The sequence below is a fragment of the Rhinopithecus bieti genome, unplaced genomic scaffold (assembly GCF_001698545.2).
Source record: "Rhinopithecus bieti isolate Rb0 unplaced genomic scaffold, ASM169854v2 scaffold_19939, whole genome shotgun sequence".
NCBI classification, from domain to species: Eukaryota; Metazoa; Chordata; class Mammalia; order Primates; family Cercopithecidae; genus Rhinopithecus; species Rhinopithecus bieti.
The window spans coordinates 1,058,208-1,063,759 of record NW_016810019.1 but is presented as its reverse complement, the minus strand read 5'-3'; the positions used below and the strand labels follow the sequence as shown (position 1 = coordinate 1,063,759).

The 5,552-nt window shown below is 40.6% G+C and overlaps 1 protein-coding gene and 1 pseudogene across 8 annotated transcripts in view; one reads left to right on the top strand and one right to left on the bottom strand.

Annotated features, from left to right (window-relative positions):
• The window catches only part of SIRT5 (sirtuin 5), a 39,934-nt gene that overhangs the window by 4,661 nt on the left and 29,721 nt on the right, over window positions 1-5,552 (top strand). Inside the window, exon 2 of one of the 7 annotated variants that reach the window (XM_017891135.1) lies at window positions 193-254. The exons of 3 other annotated variants lie outside the window; for them this stretch is intronic. The gene's annotated coding sequence lies outside the window, so the exon portion shown is untranslated. Of the gene's footprint in view, window positions 1-22; window positions 255-1,729; window positions 1,755-4,110; window positions 4,135-5,552 lie in introns of those variants that run through there. 3 more of the 7 variants (XM_017891134.1, XM_017891137.1, XM_017891143.1) reach the window with 3 other exon arrangements.
• LOC108541580 (translation machinery-associated protein 7 pseudogene) lies at window positions 3,737-5,461 on the bottom strand (annotated as a pseudogene). The gene is made up of 2 exons (XR_001888989.1): window positions 5,404-5,461; window positions 3,737-4,162 (listed from the first exon to the last, which is right to left on the bottom strand). The product of XR_001888989.1 is annotated as a translation machinery-associated protein 7 pseudogene (transcript).

The window sequence follows — 5,552 nt, the reverse complement described above, 5'->3', positions numbered from 1 at the left end:
AAAAAAAAAAAAAAAAAAAAAAAAAGAAGTATTTCCTTCTCTTTAGTTTTTTAGAAGAGTTTGAAAAGAATTGATATTCTTCTTTAAATATTTGGTCGAATTCAGGTCATCAGTGAAGCCGTCACGTCCTGAGTTTTCTGTAAATTTTTTTCCCTCAAATTTCTGATACAATGTTTCACTTCTGTCTTTCAGAATTGATAGGGTGTCCCCCTTTTTCACAGAGAACATACAGGCTTAAAAAAGAAATCTGTTAGGTGAGTTACAGATTTCATGAAAAGGCATCATTAAATGACATCACTTGGATTAATGTCAGTTTATAAGAACCTGCCTAGCACCCAGAAAGCTCCCAATGACTGATCAATGAGTTTATTTCCTCCCCTAAGGCCTCTTTTCCCACCTGGAAGATAAAATCAAGGCAGGAGTCTTCACCCAGAGTAGTTTTCACCCCTGAGGCTAATGGGCTGGATAACCTGGGTCCTCTCTCCTCTAACTCTTACAGTGGTGCCCCGTCACCCTCTGACATTGCTTCTAAATTTGAACAGGGTTGTAACCTTGTAGAAACTAGAACCACTGCCTGCCCTGACCCCCTAGAAAAGCAGATACATGTTGGCACAAAGGATGTTTTCAATAAAGACTTTGTAGTAGTATCTTAAAAGACTATTTAGTAGCAAATACTAAAATGTATTTAGACTTTTAGTCTAGTCTTAAAATACTTTGTAGTCACAAATAAAGACTAAGAAAATAGTTTTATGAACATTTATGATCTTGGGAATAATTCCAAGCATCATTGCTCTTAATTTCTTTTAAATTCTTAATGACTTTTATAATCCTCCCTTCATGCCTGATTAAAAAAATGACAGTTTATTCAGTAGCTTTTAAAATTATTTTACAGTAAGTGGAAATGTTTTCTAATATTTAAAATAAACCTACAGAAGAAGAAAATAATTTTCTGGATCAAATTAGAAGTCTGTATTATATTGATATCTCCAGATTCAAATATATTAGAAAGCAGTAGTGGAGACAACCATATTCATCTTTGGGAGAAATAATTAAAGATATGTATTAAGCTCATGATGATAGCCTAAGTAACTTCACACAGCATATTAGAAGCTTTTAGTTACGGTTAGGCAGTACTCAGAGTTTTAATCTTCACACTTTTCAAGACACGCAAGTTTAATAATTGTCATCTGTAAATATATTTTTAAAACTTCATGCCCCTAATTACTGAAGCTGGGTGATGAGAATATAAGGGTTCCCTATACTACAGTGTTTCTTTTTGTATATATTTAAGTTTTCCAGATTTTAACAAAAACCCCACAAACTATAGTAACACCTCATTTGTTCCTTACTTAGTTTTCCAGGTAAATTGAAGTTTGTCAAAAGTTTATCGTGCCCATGCTAGTTGAAGGTCATGGCAATCCATTTTCCCCAAGCTTTTTTTAAATCAAGCACTGGGGTGATATTCATGTTGGTTGGATGTCACCGTTGTCACTGAGTCTCGGAGCTGCTCACCAGAGTGACTGCTGGGGTCCATGAGTCTGTTCACTTCCCTCTAGCAGCCAGTCTGCCTGCCTTCCCTGCAGAAATGACTTTAGGCAGCCAGACAGCCCTGTCGCCTGAGGTTGTTCTGGAGACACTACACCATGTTTCTCTAACCTGTTCTCTTTTCAGTGTCAATCTTCTTCTGCAGTCTTTTTGATTGCAGAAGAGACAGGATACATTGAAAATGTGTTGACTTGCTTGCTTATTTGTAGGTGAGATTTATCATATTACTCCTCAGATACTATAAAATTCACCCTTTTTATTATACAATTCTATGAGTGTTGAAAAAAAATCACAAAATATAGTGGAATTTTCCATTGCTCTAAAATTTCTCTGCTCCCCTTCACTCCCCAACCCCCATCCCTGGAAACCACTGATATGATTTCTGTACCAACAGTTTTTGCCTTTTCAAAATGTCTTACAAATGGTCTCAGAACTATGTAGCCTTTTGTATCTGGCTTCTTTCACTTAGCATAATGCTTTTCTCTCTCTCTCTTTCCCTCTCCCTCTCCCTCTGTTTCTTCCTCTCTTTTTCTCTTTCTTTCTTTCTCCCTCACTCTTGCTTCTCGCTCTGGCCTTCTCTCCTTTCTTTGAAAGGGTCTCACTCACCCAGGCAGGGAGTACATGGCTCACTGCAGCCTCAACCTTCTGGGCTCAAGTGATCCTCCTACCTCAGCCTCATGAGTAGCTGGGACCATAGACATGCACTGCCATGCTGGCTACTCTTTTGTAGAGACAGGGTCTCACTTTGTTGCCCAGGCTGGTCTCGAACTCTGGGCTCAAGTGATCCTCCTGCTTCAACCTCCCAAAGTCCTGGACTTACAGGTGTGAGCCACCATGGCTGGCCCTTTTTTTCCTTGTTGTTAAGCAATTTTATTTTGAAATAGTTTTAGGCTTACAGAAGTGTTGCAAAAATGGTACACAGAGTTTTCATATACCATTTACCCAATTTCCTCTAATGCCCACATCTTACCTAACTAGAGTGCAATGATCTAAACCAGGACAAGTATTACACCTAGACATTTACATATACAGTACTAGTAACTGATTTACAGGCTTCATTCACATGTCGCCATTTGTCCTACAAATGTCCCTTTTCAGGTCTTGAATCCAACCGAGGATCCCATGTAACATTTACTTGTCATGTCTCATTAGGACTTGGGACAGATCTCCAGTTCTGTTCTTTCAAAACTTCAATACTTTTCTGAAGAGTATTGGCCAGTTTTGCTGTAGAGTGTGTAGAATGCCCCTCAGCTTGAGTTTGGTATTTTCTTAGAACTAAATTGCAGTCATGAATGCCACACAGGTGATGCTTTGCCCTTCTCATTGCATCATATGAGGAGGTAGGTGGAGTCACCATGTCTTATTCCTGGTGATGTTAACTTTGATCACTTGGTGAAGGTGGTAGCTGCCAGGTTTCCTACTATAGAGTTATTATTGCATAACACTTTTAAAGATTCATTCATGCTGTTGAATGTATTAGCAGTTTGTTCTTATTGCTGAAGAGTCTTCATGGCATGGATAAACCACACTTTGTTTACCTATTTATAAATTTGATGGACATTTGGTTTGCTTCTAGTCTTGGGCCTGGCACTGTCTGATAGGCCTTGGTGTTCTGTTGAACATAAACCATGTCGCAGAGCATCAGTGTCAGACAGGGCCACACTGACCACGATGGGTCAAGACAAGAACAAGACCGCTCAGTAATCGCGTCTGAGCGGGCAGAAACTAGAACATTGTTGAAGCCACAAAAATGACAAAACATCCTCCCATGCCGCTAACGTGAGGGACTCCTGCTTCTTGGCCACTCACAGCTTTAGCCTCACTTCATTCCTTCCACCTTTTAGATAAGATCCATTACAGCATCCAGTCCAGAACAAAGCCCCACTTCCGTGAATCTCTCCCCAACATGATCCAACACAAGCCCAAATCCTCTGATCAATCCATTCCAGGTTCCTAACAGATGCTGCAGTTCTTCATGGCGTGTTCTCTCTCTTGCAACTTGCTCGAGAGTACAAGTGTGTTCCTTGGACTGGAAGGCATTGACAATCCAAACAATATATAAACACGTATATTGAAAATCCTTGCTCAATTCTAATCTTACATAGCGTTTCCCACCCTATACTCAATTCTTTTTACTAATTTTTTGTGAATTCTTTTTTTTTTTAACAGCAAATGCAAGAAAGTTAAAGTATTTTTTTTTTTTTTTACAAAAGTTTATTCTTAAATGTACAACAGCCCGAAGACAACACTTAATTCCAGCTATAGGTGGCAAAAGATGTTATGGCAGGGAATACAGATGTTTAAATACGGATGAAATAAAGGGTCACCATCTCCTCAGGCACAAGGAACAGCTTACTTTTGCCAGATTTCTTAATTCCACCTGTGGCCAAGGGCCCCTTCCCTGCAGCCTTCGCTTTTAGCTCCTCGACTTTCTTCTGCTCCTCTTTTTGTTTCTGCTTGAAAGCCTTATCTTCCTCGTCCATCTCCTTGGCCTGCTTGTTGGGCTGTTTCAGTGTCTTCTTCTTGCCACCTTTGTGGCCGGACGTGGCGCCTGCCGCCCCTTCCCCAGACCCTGCCACCAGAGTTAAGGTATATTCTTTTATCCCCTTGCTTTTATCTTACAAAATACAATTGTGGTAAAACACATGTAACAAAATGTAGCATTCTAGTCATTATTAAGGGTACAGTTCAGTACAACCACATTGTTGTACAGCTTATCCCCGAACTCATTTCCTAAAACTGAAGCTCTACACTCATTATTTTTAAGTAAAATTTGTGTCTAGTAAAATTAACCCTTTGTTAGTATTGAGTTCTATGAGTTTTGACAGATAGAATCATGTAACTAACACCATAATCAAGATACATATAACAATACCATTGCCTCCCACCAAAAAAAAATTCTTACATGCCCCTTTTATTCACTCTCCCCCTTTCTGCCAACCACTGTTATATTTTCTGCCCCCACAGTTTTGTTGGATAATCAGTGTCATTGTTCCAAATGTTTCTTTCTCTGTGTGTGTTTGCCTTTTATAACATTCCTCAGGTATAGACAAAGATTTACTGAATGTGCCTTAAGATCCAGGAGTTTCTTTGACACAATGTCATCTTAATACTATTGTCACAGTGCACTTCTTCCCTTCAGAGTTTAGTTCTCAGTTAGAAATTACATTCTCATAGAAACTGTACTTTGGACTGGGCGCGGTGGCTCATGCTTGTAATCCCAGCATTTTGGGAGGCCTAGGTGGGTGTATGGCTTGAGCTCAGGAGATGAAGACCGGCCTGGCCAACATGGTGAAACCCTGTCTCTACCAAAAGCACAAAAATTAGCTGGGCATGGTGGCGTGTGCCTGTTGTCCCAGCTACTGGGGAGGCTGGAGTGGAAGGATCGCTGTAGCCCAGGAAGTCAAGGCTGTGGTGGGCCGTGATCACGCCACTGCACACCACTGCATTCCAGCCTGGGTGACGGAGCGAGACCCTGTCTGAAATAAAAGAAAGAAACTGTACTTTGACCACAAGTTGAGAGACTAGTGGTGGTTTTCATACTTTTTTTTTTTTTTTTTTTTTTTAATGAAATGGAGTTTTCACTCTTGTTGCCCACGCTGAAGTGCAATGGTACAATCTCGGCTCACTGCAACCTCTGCCTCCGGGGTTCAAGCAGTTCTCCTGCTTCAGTTTCCCGAGTAGCAGGGATTACAGGCATGCACCACCACTCTTAGCTAATATTTTGTATTTAGTAGAGACAAGGTTTCACCATGTTGGTCAGGCTGGTCTCGAACTCCTGACCTCAGGTGATCCACCCACCTCGGCCTCCCAAAGTGGTGGGATTATAGGCGTGAGCCACTGCACCTGGCTTCATACCTTTTGAAAAGCAGTAAGTTTTCAAATGAATTCTCACATCTAACCCTTTCTTGTGCATTTTAGTGGTCCTCAAACTTGAGTAGTTAACTAGAATCACCTGGAAATAGATGATGGGGTCCACCCCCAGAGTTTCTGATTCAGCAGATCTG